Genomic DNA, 14,180 nt, shown 5'->3' with positions numbered 1-14,180 from the left:
AAAGACGCAGACCTGCGACATATACACGTTGACCTGGGCACACACACATTCCCCATGTACGCACCCACTCAGAGCACGCACCGGATGTCCTGCGGCATGTCCTGCACACAGGGCAGGAGCAGCCGGGCCAGGACGTTCACCTTCAGCACTTCTGTGTTTCAGTTTTTTACCGTGAACATTTCTTTTAGCAAGTAAAGATTATAATAATAATAATTGAGTCCCTCTACTATTTAAGACAGATACAAATCAAATAGCTGATTAATGATTAGAGAACAAGAGAAGGCCAAGCATACACAGCAGTGGAAGAGAATTGAGAACCCGGAAATAAACCTACATATCTGTGCTCAACTGACTGACAAGGGTGCCAGGACCATTTAATGGGGAAAGAATAGTCTCTTCAACAAATGGTGCTGGGAGAGCTGACACCCATGTGCAAAAGGATGAAGTTAGACCCCTACTTCACACCATATACAAAATCCGACTCAAAAGGGATCAGAGACCTAAATGCAGGAGTTAAAACAATGAAACTCTTGGAAGAAAACACAGGCGTAAATCTTTTTGACCCTGGCTTTGGCAGTGAATTTGTAGATAGGCCACCAACAGCATGAGCAATCAAAGAGAAAACATATACTGAACTTCATCAAAATTAGAGTTTTGTTTTTCAAAAGACACAGTCAAGTAAGCTGAAAAGACAACCCACAGAATCTGCAAATCATATATCTGACAAGGGACATGTATCTAGAATATACAAAGAACTCCCAGAACCCAATAATACAAAGAAAAATAACCGAATTTAAAAATGGGCAAAGAATCAGAATAGTCATTTCTCCAAAGAAGATACACAAATGGCCAATAAGCAAACGAAAAGATGCTCAATATCCTTAGTCATGAGAGAAATGCAAATCCAAACCACAACGAGATACCACTTCACACGCACTAGAATGTCTATAATCAAGAAGTCAGATAGTAAGAAGTATTGGCAAGGACCTGGAGAAGCTGGAACCCTAACATACTGCTGGTGGCAAATAAATGGTGCAGCCACAGTGGAAAACAGTCTGGAAGTTCCTCAAAAGTTCAATACAGAGTCACCGTTAGGCCCAGCAATTCCACGCCCGGGTACCCACTCAAGAGAAATGCAAATACACATTCACAGCGATTTGCACGTGCACATTCACATCAGCATTATCTGTAATGGCCAAAGGTGGAAACAACCCAAATATCCATCAACGGACAGGTAGGTGAATAAAAATAATGGAATATTAGCCATAAAAAGGGATGAACTACTAACACAGGCCACACCAGGACGAACCTAAAACCATCTTGCTCAGTGAAGGAAGCCAGACACAAAAGGCCGCATACTGTATAACCCCACATATGTGAAACGTCCAGAACAGACAAATCTCTAGAGACAGAAACTAGATTGGTTGCCTCGGGTTTGGGGGAAGGAGGAAACAGGGACTAATGGTGAGGGGTAAGAGGCGGATTTTCCACCTATCAGTATTACAGGGGATCTCTGTTTCCAAAATATGTGTCTTTAAAATCTGTGAAGCATGTTAGTGTTAAGTGCTGAGAAAGAACAAAATACAGTCCGGCAGGGCCAGGTGCACATGGGTGGCAGGAAGACCCCTCAGAGGAGATGGCACTAACAGGAGACCACCGCCCTGGAGGGAGGAGGCCCCGCCACAACCACATCTTGAGATCCAAGAAAAAAGGATCTCGTTCCGAGCAGAGGGGAGGATGAGTGCAAAGCCTCTGAGAGGGGCCGAGTCTGGCCTGTCCGAGGGCCTGACAAAGGCGTGTGTGAGGAGGAGGCTGGACCAGATGACCAGGCCGGAGAGGCAGACCGAGATCCCAAGCCCAAATGTGACCCAAGGGCGAGGGAAGCTACGGGGGGTTCTGCACAGGGGAATTGGGCTCTAATTTCCTAGTCCTGGCCCCGGGGCGGGGGTGGGGGGTGCACCCACCAAGCCGCACCACCTGGTGAGTGAGGGGTTAAGGAAAACACTGGCAAGCTTCTCGCTGGCAGGAGATTTATAATATTTTTTAATGTTGCTACAAAATACAGTAATATTTTTAATCAACAAATATACACACACACAGTAGTGTGTAAACACCATCTGGGCAGTGCTCCCTGCACCAACAGAACCGCAGTGGAGGCCCCCAGAGCCAAACGGGTCTGGGAACTTGGTGCCACGGGCCCACAGGTCACTGGGCCGTCACAGCCGGCCACATGGAGTCCCGTGTAGTCAGTGGATGGAGGGCCCCACCCAGCGCAGTGCAGGGAAAGAGGAGCCCACCCACACCCAGCTGTGTGTCCCCGACCCCTTGCCTCACCTTCCCGGAGCTTCCCGTTCAGCACCTGGAAACGGGGCCCCCCAGGCTGGACTGGCTGCCACACAGCTCAGGAATTAGTACTCGGGGTCAGATGGGCCTGGGTTTGAATCCAAACTAAGCAACTTACTAGCTGTGTGACCCCGGGCAGGGGACTCCTTGTCTGAGTCAGCATATTTGTCTGTGTCATGGAAACAACTCGTGAGGACCACACGGGGTGAGCCGCACAGGGCAGCTGGCACAGAGCAAACCACCACTACCAGCTCTCACGTGAAAGGCAGGCCGCGTACAAACAGCCTTACGTCCACACCAGCCACACGCCGGGTGCGTAAAAACACAAGAACCAGTCAACAGCAAGGATGGTTAGGGACCGCCGCTGAGCACTGTGACTGGCCGTTCCGTCCCACGTGCAGCCCCGTGACCTTGGCAGGCCTTTTCCCTCCTCCGCAAGCTGCACAAAATTTAACTGGGCGGACTGTTCAAAGCGCCCTCCAAGGCTGACATCCTGGGGCTCAAACGTGGACCTGCCCTCAGGCTGGAGTAACGCAGGGACGCTGAGCAGGCGGACTTCCCCCACCACCACTGTGGTGCCCGGCGCTGGCACCTGCACAAGTCACGCCAACCACGCGGAGCCCGGGAAGGGGTTCTCCCCTGCCACAAGTGCCGTGGCTGCAGACCTAACCCCCCAGGACTGTGACCAAATCGCTTCCCTCGCCCAAGAGCAACTGAGTTCAGGGCAAGTTCCCAAAGCGTTTCCTTGTCAACCAGTTGGGCCTGCAAGTAGCATGGCCGCCCCACGAGCAAAAGGCTGGGGAGAAGGCTCTGCTTTCAAAGCGCCACGGCCTCACCCATTTCTGGACACTGGAGAGGTGGCGGGAGTGAGCACAGCCCCCGACCCAACGGAGGGGAACAGCCTGGTCACAGTCACCACAGAGCCACACCCTGCCAGCGTTGACAGCCAGCATGATGGCCTGTCCCCCTGGCAGCAGCGCAGACGCCAGCGCACTGGCCCTGGGCTGCGAGCTGCAGGGCAGGCTGCCCAGCTCCTCCTCCAGGGCTAAGGCTGCCGTGGGGCCATGGCTGCTCCCCTGGCTCGCCTCCAGGATAGGAGAAAACGAGGTGCCACCACTCAGCAGCCTCGTAGGCAGGCGGGCAGGGCTGGGAAGGGACGAGAGCCGAGCTTGCTGGAAGCCGAGCCACCCCAGCCGGGTCCCAGCCTCTTGGCCACAGACGCCCTTCCTGCGTGCCCTGACAACCAGAGAGGTCGTGGCCCCGTGGCCCCTTCTCCCTTCCCCGGCCCCCCTCTTCTCCGAGGCTCTGTGCCCCCCTCCCACCCTTCCTCACAAAACACCCTCCAGGGCACGTGCTTCTCGTCACTCCCACCAGGACACAGGTTCCGGGGCAGCGGGGATTGTCTGGCTCTTGCTGTGTCTTCAGCGCCCAGCACACTGAGCTGCTCCAGTGCTCGTCAAACACACGGACCAGGTAACACTGACCGCAGGCCCGGGGCCGTGACCGCACTGGTGCAGCGGAGTGTAGACACGGCAGCGAGAACCTCGTCCTCAGAGGCCCGCGGTCAGACAGGGGTAACACGGGCACACAGAGGACGTGGGCTGAGGGCTTCCAGAGCGGAAGGGCACGGGCACAGAGGGGCAGCACCCACAGAAGCCCAGGGTTCCGCTCGCCGAGGGCCCGGACGACAGGGGAGAGAGGCCGCGGGCCGCTGGGAGCAGACAGGACAGTCGGCAAAGCAGGAAGAGGGGCTGAGCCCGCAGAGGACCAGAGGCAGGAGGAGGAGGACGCTGCGGGGTGAAGGGAGCACACGGTGAAGCAGCCCGGCACCTGGACGCACGGGCAGCGCACGGAGGGGCCTGCAGCACCGTCCACCCAGCGTGACCTCGTGCCTACATGAAAAGGGGAGGCGTGCTCGTCGTGGAGGCTTAGGGAGCCTGAAAGGATTCACGAGGAGTTGGGAACAGCCGGCATGTAAACGTAAGGTGCATTCTGCAGCCTTAAAGGAACAGATGAGGGGCAGGTGACAGCCGCTCGCTGGAGAGGGCGCGTCCTCCCTGAGCCCGGAACCGCTCTGTGTGCGCGGGTGCTGAGTCTGTCCCAGCAGCTCCGATCCACGGGAAACAGACACGTTACACGGGCAGTGGCAAATCTGGAGCAAGAAATTAGGAATCGAGTGCTGGGGCAGGCAGACTGGAGAGAGGGTGAAATGTCCCCACACTCCGGAAGGGGCGACGGAGCTCAGGGCTGCGGGAGAGACTCAACCCAGCGGGTGCCAGGGCCTCCCACGGAAAAACAGTGACGCAAACAGCCCAGCCCAGGTACGCGAGCACCTCCACCTGCCAGGCTCCCAGCCGAGCCCGCCACACTTCACAGACGAAGGAGTGAGCACCGGGAGGTGACACAACTCAGCCAAGATCACAGAGGGTCCTAAGTGCAGGGGCCAAGACAGGAGCCAAAGCTCGGCCCCTGAGAGGACGCTCAGCGCTGGCAGCCACGCGGAGCCGCTCCGTGGCGAGGGGACACGTCACCGGGCACACAGGAGGGCCGATCCAAGAAGAACAAGATCTGCCAATCACCTTTCCTGCCACGTATGGTGCTTTAGTGAGCCCGGGGTAGGAGGTGGAAGGGGCGGCACGCATGTGTGCACAAAACAGACAGCCTACTTAAATTAGTGAAACGGCAGTACGAAAATCAACACCTTTCTCGTCTGAGAACACTACTCATCTAGACACGTTTGAGAAGCCGCAAGGTGGAGGCTGATTCCCAAGCACTGTTCTTTGCGTCAAGGAAGGCTCTGGTGGTCACCAGGGGACCATCCTCACGTCCTCATGCGGGGGGGGGGGGGTGCGGCAGAAGGCGCTGGCCCAGGTCAGCAGCCAGCTAGGCCTGCACGGCCACCGCTGCGGCCACTCACGCGCCGCCTTCCGAGCACCTGCTGAGCGCAGCCTGCTGCTCTCGCCCTTCCTGGCCCACGGCTGCCCCGTGCAGGCTGAGCACCGGCAGGTTCCAGACGAGGTGGGTCTGTCAGTGGCCCCTGGGGCCCAGACACCTGACCCGGGGAGGCGCTGCCCTCCTGTGACTCTAAGAAGATTCCTCTGCTTCGCCTGCGGCCGTTGCTGTGGAGATTTTGTTGGCTAGTCCTTCAGTTTTCTGTGAGCTGAAATTAGATCCACAGATTTAAATCCGAGTATCTGGATGAGAAGAGTCCTGGAGGCCCCCCAAAAAGGTGGCAACCACCAACGCACACGGGGCCAGGCAGGTGACAAAAACAAAAGAGGCGGGCCTGGCAGCAAAGCAGCAGTGCCAGGACAACGTGGCGAGGACAGGAGACAGCAAAGCCCCAGAGAGGGTGGCTACTTCATAGCCCAGCCAAGGGTCGCCACCTGGAAATGTGGACCAGACTTTCAATTCTTTTCCCACCAAAAAACTAAAAATTGAATTGATGTAAAGCCTCCAAGTTTTAAATGTTGTCGATTAATACCACAAGGTCTCTGGGCTGATGGTTTCATCCAAGAAATATGGAGCCAGTAGCTTAAACCTACGAGGATCTTGCTGACTTGAGCCCGGTTCCGGGTCACATGCTGGGGCCACAGACCAGGAGACGAGGTCCTGCTCATGGGGCAGAGCTCCCCCCACCCAGGACGGTGACCAGCGGCAGCACAGAGGGAACCCCTGAACGGGTCGCAAGGCCGAGGAGGAATTTAGCCAAGGAAGGGAGAGAGAGCCCTGCAGACAGAGGGGCACAGCTCGAAACAGCACGGCAGCACGTGTCCTCCCCGAGGGACGGGCGGCGACAGGAGAAGGTGGCACCAGCACACAGAGGGCCTCGGGAGCCAGGCCCAGGAATCTGCATTGAACCTGGAGACAGCGGGAAGCGTGTATGGGTGGGAAGTAAGCGGGTCGCACCTCAGCTTTAACCCTGAACGATCACTGACACCACCAGCCGGGGGGCCATCTCTGAGAGCGAGGCCGCTGGGCCCGGAAGGGAGGGACCTCCACTGGGACTGCCTGGATCTTATCCCCCCTGCCTGAGGGCTGCTCAAAAGTAAAATGTACCTTTTGAAAACACATGACCCTGCTAGCGCCAGGAAGTACAGATTTGTGGCAGGCAAGCGTGTTGGGAGAAAGAACAACTTACCAGCTGAGCAAGGGGAAGGTGGGGCGGGCCTGCCTGAGACCAAGAGCTCCTGAGGGTAAAGAGGACAGGATAAAACGGAAGCAGCTGGAAGGGAAGACACGGGAGTCGTCATTAGATGCAGACATAAAGGGCACGTGGGATCAGCTTCCCGCGTGAGGACCCGCTGGATGGACCTTCACACGTCAGGCACAGGGAGAGTGGGAGAGGCAGCGGGGGATGCAGTGAAGCACAGGCGCCCAGGAGACTTGCAGGGGGACACGGCCAGCAGCATGGGGACACCTGTGGTCTGGGTGTTTGAAACCCAGAGGTCAACAGCTCACAAATGAGGACAAAAGAGATGGCCGGGTGGAGTGCAGGAGGGCAAGAGGGCAGAAGCAGGCACCGCTCTGCAGGGACGGCAGGTGGGATCCCGGAGACCAGGGCTGCTGTGGAGGGCACGTGGTGACCTCCCTCCAGGGTGGGGCCCACGGGGCCCAGGGCCTCCCAGCGAGGGAGTGGAGCGAGAGGAACCTAGCAGGGGCCAAAGTCAACAACCCTCCTTATGTTTACGTTACTTTACGGCTTATCCTTGACACAGAAAGGTCCTCAACACTGCAGTGTGCACAGTCACAGGTATCAGGATGGAGCTTCACCTTACATGAGAGACACACCCTAGAGTCACCTGAGCTCTCACACCAGGTAAATGTCATCACTGGTTACGCTGCAGTGCTACCCAGAAGAAATGTACAGGATTTTAGAGAAGCCCCAGCTGTCCCTGTACACGTGAGTCTGAGAGCCCCGAGCTGAGCGATGAGGGCACTGCCCCATCTTTAGGACGACCCTCACCCTCAGCAGCTGTGGGCCAGGTGGAGGGACCAAAAGTGCTTTGCTTCCCTACGTAATCGGCTCCTTTGTTTCCTCAGTAGGGGGAGACGTGGTGTTTTGGGAGCATCAAAGAGAACCCACCTGGAAAGTGCCCGGCCCCGGGACCGGCACCCCCAGACACAGATGTGAGCTCGCAGAAAAGCTGGGGAGAACTGGGCCATCCGACTCCTGGCTTTGTGAGTTGGCACTTCCTGTTGGGGCCCATCCATGGCACTCACCAGACAGTCAGCCAGGTAGAGCGCTGAGCAGGGGAAGAGTGAGGAGGACTCGTGGCCACGTCTGTCAAGGCACCTGCACTGACAGCAGCCCTGGCCTGCATGTAAGGAGGGAGACATAGCCCTCTGAGAGTCAGGGCTCCAGGCCAGGCCCTCTGGGATCTCTTGTTCTCCACACTAACCCTAAGCAGTGAGCTAAGACAGAAGATGGGAGGTAAAGCGACACAATAAGGCGTATCACACTGAGACATTCGAGGTGCATGTCACTGGGCAATGGCAAGGTATAAAAGGAAGTTTGCTGCACGCATGCGGAGCAAGTTTGTATCAAAGCCTCGGAAGAGTAAAAAGCAGTAGAGTAAGATTCTCAGGCTGCAGATCACCAGCGTGCATAAAAACAATCAACAAGTCGTCCATCCAAGCACGTAATCCAACAGGCACCTACTAATAATACAGAAGCAAATAAGTAAGAGCAGTCTCTGCACTCCACGAGCTTACAGAAGAAAAACAGGATATAAGGACAGAGAGGAAGAGGTGATGGGAGAATATTAAAAGATAAAATCATCAATCTGATAAAGAGCAACTATGAAAAACCTAGAGCTAACATACTCTATGGTGGAAGACAGAATGTTTTCTCCCTGAATTCAGCAGCAAGGCAAGGACATGCACTCTCACCACTTCTGCTCAATACTGTAATGGAGATGCTAGCCAATGCAACAAGGGAAGAAAAAGAAAGAAAGGGCATCCAGACTGGAAAGGAAGAAGTAAAGCTGTCTTCATTTTGCAGACACCATGACCCTACCTATATAAAATCCTAAGGAATACACATACACAAAAAACCTTACTAGAACTAAAAAATGAGTTCAGCAAGATTGCAGGACACAAGATCACTATACAAAAATCAACTGTATTTCCACATGCTAGCAGTAAAGAATCCACAAATGAAATTAAGGAAATAATTCCATTCATAATAGCATCAAAAGGAATAAAATACTTGGGAATAATTTTTAAAGAAATGCAAGACTTGTGCACTGAAAGTATAAAATGCTACTGAGAAAAACTTTAAAAGATCTAAATAATGAAAAAGAGATTTCATATTCACATATTGGAAGACTTCATGTTGTTAAAATGGCAATTCTCGCCAAAGTAATCTTACAGAATCAAAACAAACCCCATCGAAATCCCAACAGGCATTTTACAGAAGTTGACAAATTGATCTTAAAATGTATGTGGAAGTGCAAACGACTTAAAACAGCCAAACGGTCTTGAAAAAAAGAACAAAACTGGAGTCTTATACTTCCCAATTTTGAAACTTCCCACAAAGCTTCAATAATCATGACAGTGTTGTACTGGCAAAAAGACAGACACATAGCATACAGATGAATGGAATTCTCAACAGAACTGAAGTCAAGAAATAAACCCTAAACCCTTATGTTTATGATCAATTGATGTTCACCAAGGTCCCAAGGTAATTCAAACGGGGAAAGGACAGTCTTTTCAGCAAATGTAGTTTGAGAAAATTAAATATTTCAAGCAAAAAAAGATGGATTTAGAGCAGAGTTCAACAAGCTCTAGTGCTCGAGCCAAATCCAACCCAACACTTGATTTTATAAATAAAGTTTTACTGGAATATAGCCACACCCATTCATTTACATATTGCCTATGGCTGCTTTCACCCTAAAATGGCAGAGTGATTTGCCAACCCGATTTAGAGCCTTACTTCACATCATACACAAAAATTAACTAAAAATGGATCACAAACTTAAGTATAAAAGCCAAAACTCTTAGATGAAAACATACGAGAAAATTTCTATAGCCTTGGGTTAGGCAAAGATTGCTGGGATATGATGCCAAAGCCCAATCACTAAAAGAAAAAAATAAGTTAAACTTCATCAAAATTACAAATGTTTGCACTTCAGAGACACCATGAAGAAAATGAAAAGACAAACCACAGATTGGGAGAAAATATCTGCAAATCATAATATGAAAAAGGGCTTATAACTCAATAAAAAGGACAAACAACCCCATCAAAAGCTATTAAAAGTGGGCAAAAGATTTGAATACACATTTCACCAAAAACAAATATATATGGGCAGCAAATAAGCACATGAAAAAAACATTCAACGTGAATAGTTATTAGGGAAACACAAATTCAAACCACAGTGAGATACCACTTCACACTCACTAGAATTGCTATAGTCAAAAAGATGATAACAAGTGTTGGTGAGGGTATGGAGAAACTGGAACCCTCATACACTGCTGAGGGGGATGTAAAATGGTACAGCCACTTTAGAAAACAGTTTGGCAGTTTCTCAAAAAGTTAAACCTAATAATTCACCAAGGTCATAAATAGAACGACCCATCAATTCTACTCTTACGTTATCTATCCAAGAGAAATGAAAACAAATGTCCACAAAAAAACCTTAGGTACAAATGTTCACAGCAGCATTATTCATGATAGTCAAGAACTGGAAACAACTCAAATATCCATCAGTTTGACTGAATAAGCAAACTGCAGAATATGCATACAATGAGATGCTATTCGGCAATAAAAAAGAACTCCTAATACATACCACAACGTCGAGGAGCCAACCCCAAGAACATTGTGCTAAGTGAAGGGAACTAGACATGAACGATGCGTGATGTATTTCCATGAAATGTCCAGAAAAGGCAAACAACACAGAGGCAGAAGACTTAGTGGTTACCTGGGGCTGGGAGTGGGAGTCGGAGTGGGGAGCGACTGCAAACAGGTACAAGGGAACTTTTTAGGCCTCGTAAATGTTCTAAAATCCCACTGTGCTCAACTCTGTAAATTTGCTTTAAAAAATTTACAGCAACTCTGTAAATTTGCTTTAAAAACTCTCTGAAAGGGTGAATTTTACATGTAAAATACATTTCAATACACCCATTTTTTAAAAAGTCACTATCATCAGATAAAATCTTTCCAAAGCTCCACCCCTGAATAGAGAACCACAATGTTGCCTCCAGAGAAACGTGTGAACAGCCCTGCATCACCTGTCTAGCCTCATCACCTGGCCAACTTTCTCCACCATCCCAACCTCTGTGTGGCTGCCAGGCACACAGGCTATGGAGCCGGAAAGTTTGAGCTTCCAGCTCTACCACCAACTTGCTGTGACCGGGGGTTCCTTCACCTCCTTGAACCTGCTTCCTCACCTCTGCATGGGGATGAAACCTCACAAGGTCAGCCTGGGGACCAGGCGACACGGTGCCCTGAAACCACTCAGCCCAGAGCAGAGAAGCCTTTCCCCGCTGGCCCAGGCCCGTCGTCACCGTCACCTCATCCGAGCAGCACTGTCTGACCAGCCCACCTGAGCAGGAAGCCCCGTCACTCTTCGCATCCTGTTTGTTTTCATGGCACTTGCAATGCTTTTCTATTCTTCTGCTTCTTCTCTCTTTTGGTCAGTTCCCCCTCCTGGGATGAGGTTTCCATGACGCAGGGCCCTGTGCATTGTCCCCTGTGGTCTCTGCCAGGCCAGGCCCAGTTCACAGTGAGCACTTGCTGAGGTGGCGGTGAAGCGGTACCCACACGTCGGGGACACGTGGCCTCTCTGGTGTGGGCACCCGGGGAGCTGTCCCTTGTGTCGCACGACCTCCTCCGAGATCTTCCCTTCAGCAGTGGTCCAGACTTGCCTCCCGTGGCACTGAATGATGGTAAAGGTGGTATACCCCTGAGGGTGAAACGAGCCTGGGGACACAGCCAGAGCAGCAGCCTTGGGAAGCGACCTGGGAAGGGGAGAGGGAGCCGAGTGCTTGGAAGAGGCAAAGGCTGGAGGACAGCGAGGGGTCTGCATGTTGACATGCGACCAACTTCAGCTGAGTCACCAAAGATGGTTGTGCAGGGGCAGAGGGGACAGTCACACACGGGATGTTGTGGCCATGTGTGTACCTCCTCTTACTGGAGGATGAGATGAAACACACTGGTTGAAATGAAATCTTTATGTATTTCACACATGCTTGCTCTGAAAAACAGAGGTGAATATAATTGCAGCTTTTTGCATTAATTAAATTTCTTTTACCTTCCTTGGAATTAGGGCTTGAACTCACTATGTAAATGTATGCAAATGAGTGTGCAAACGAGCAACGTCCTGGCATTTAATTTTAAGGAAACTAGAATGCTTTCCAGGACCAGGTCGGGGGATTAAATACAAGAGGTCTTTAAGAATATTTAACTTTCAGACTTCACTGGTGGCACAGTGGTTAAGAATCCGCCTGCCAATGCTGGGGTCACGGGTTCGATCCCTGGTCCGGGAAGATCCCACATACCGCGGAGCAACTAAGCCCGTGCGCCACAACTACTGAGTCTGTGCTCTAGAGCCCATGAGCCACAACTACCGAAGCCAGTGCGCCTAGAGCCCATGCTCTGCATCGAGAAGCCACCGCAATGAGAAGTCCATGCACCGCAACGAAGAATAGCCCCTGCTCTCCACAACTAGAGAAAGCCCGTACGCAGTAACAAAGACCCAACGCAGCCATAAATAAATAAATAAATAAATAAATTTATTTAAAAAAAAAAAAAAGAATATTTAACTTTCTCTGAAGGAGCGGGCAGATGTTCTTCTTTGGCACACACCTCCTATACCTTGTATTAAATTAACTTCTCGTTTGGGTCATCCAATGATCTTTTCTAGTGATTTTCACTCACCTGCTTAAAGACAAGGGGGACTTCCCAACCCTCGAGTCACTTTGCTAGCAGGAAAAACCTTACACCAAACACTGCACTGCCATCACCTCCTTTCTCTGGTCTCCCTCTCTCAAAACAGGCACAGGAGTGGATGGAAGGAAGGCTGGAAGGAAGGAAGGGAGGGAGGGGTCTCGGAGCATGGGGCGGTGCCCCCAACTGTATGCCTCTAGACAAGTTCTTTATTCTCTCTGATGAGTTTGCCCAAAGCTCCCTCTTTAACAATCTCTGGTAGAACGAAGCATGGCACCAGTACCCTGTCAAGACAGCTAAAGGCTGTAACAGAATTTTCACACTGCCCTGCATATCACTGGGAGCATGCAGGGGAGGTTGGAGCTGTGAGAAAAGGCTATTTCTTGTACCCAAAAAGATCTGGGTTAAGGTCCCGGAAGTAACACCTTGGACAAACTCCTTAACCTCTCTAAGCCTGATTCTCCATTTTTACAGAGAATTTTGTACTTTGCAGAACTGCTAAGAGAACTAGAAATAAAATGTGCCTGTCTGATATAAAACCCAAAAGAGATGATGCTCCTCTGTCCACTGAGAAGACGTTCCCACCATTGTAAAGCAATTATACTCTAATAAAGATGTTAAAAAAAAAAAAAAAAAAAAGACGTTCCCTTAGAAGTCTCTGACTGACTGAACTTCCCAACACTCTCCAAAGCAGGTGACAGCAGTGGGAGAGCGCCCACACAGAGCTTGGGGCATCTTTCTAAATTCTGATTCGGCTACTGCCTCTCACCTTCCAACGTGAGCGGAGCCGTCTTCTCTCCATTTTGACTTTGCCCCAAGCCAGGTCAAGACTGGATAACACCTAGCAAGTACCAAATATGCTAAGTAGGCATGCTAAGAATAGAGGCTCCCACAAAACACTCTGTACTTTTTCTAAACAAGTGCACACACATCATCTTATCCAAGGCAGCACCTAGGATTATCACAGCCTGCCCCCGTTTTTTAAAAGATGTGGTGATTGAGACTCCAAAGGTAAGTTGTTCACCCCAGGTCACACAGCTAATGAGCAACTATCCAGAAGTCAGACCTCCTGATGTCCTTTTTTTTTTTTTTTTCCTTTTTGGCCACACCACGTGGCATGTGGAACTTCCCCAACCAGGGATCGAACCCTTGCCCCCTGCAGTGGAAGCGCAGAGTCTTAACCACTGGACCGCCAGGGAAGTGCCCTGATGTCCTTTTCTGAGCCAGCTCCCTCATTAACTAATTCACCTATGCCCGACTCTGTGCATTCCACGGACACTTGGTGCCTGCTTCACTGGGGCTCGTCCATTTAATCACTCAGCAATGGTTTACAAAGCACCCACTACGTGCAAGGCAGAGGTGCAGCAGGAAGCAGAGCACAAAATGAACAGTCCCTGGAGTCCCACTGAGCGCAATCCCAGCTCGCTGGCTTGTTACCTAGATGACCCTGGATAAGTACTTCATGTCTCAATGCCTCGCCTGTCCTCCATCCATAAAATGGGCAAACAGAATCCGACCTCTCAGAGAGCTGTTGAGAATTAAATGACAGGGTACCCGTCAAGGGTTAGCACAACCCACGGCCCCCACTAAGCACTCAAACGTGAGCTGCTTTTATTCTTCCTCTAGAGTCTGGGGATAGAGTCTGCAGTCACACAAGAGCCTTGGCCTCAAGCAGCTTACACTGCGGTCGGAAACACACAAAGAAGTAAAGCATCAACAGAAGTTTCAAATGGAGATGAGCGAGCGCTACGACAAAAACCAGTGTGCGACCGCGGGGATGGGCAGGCACTCTGGACTGGTCAGGAAAGGACCCTCACGTGAGACCTAAACTACAAGAACGCAAGAGCGGATATAAGGCAAACTGGGGGCGCGAACACAACCCGTGAGGAGATCGCGAGCCGAGCAGGCCGCCACCTCGAGGGACAAGGAGGCCCTGAGGCCAGCGAAC

The 14,180-nt window shown here is 51.3% G+C and overlaps 1 protein-coding gene across 1 annotated transcript in view; it reads right to left on the bottom strand.

Annotated features, from left to right (window-relative positions):
• Window positions 1–14,180, bottom strand: part of CHCHD6 (coiled-coil-helix-coiled-coil-helix domain containing 6) — a 131,662-nt gene that overhangs the window by 117,057 nt on the left and 425 nt on the right. The gene's annotated exons all lie outside the window — the stretch shown is intronic.

Source organism: Hyperoodon ampullatus, assembly GCF_949752795.1.
Source record: "Hyperoodon ampullatus genome assembly, chromosome: 10".
NCBI classification, from domain to species: Eukaryota; Metazoa; Chordata; class Mammalia; order Artiodactyla; family Ziphiidae; genus Hyperoodon; species Hyperoodon ampullatus.
Note: the sequence above shows the minus strand (reverse complement) of the source record. Positions and strands in the feature narration are given on the sequence as shown.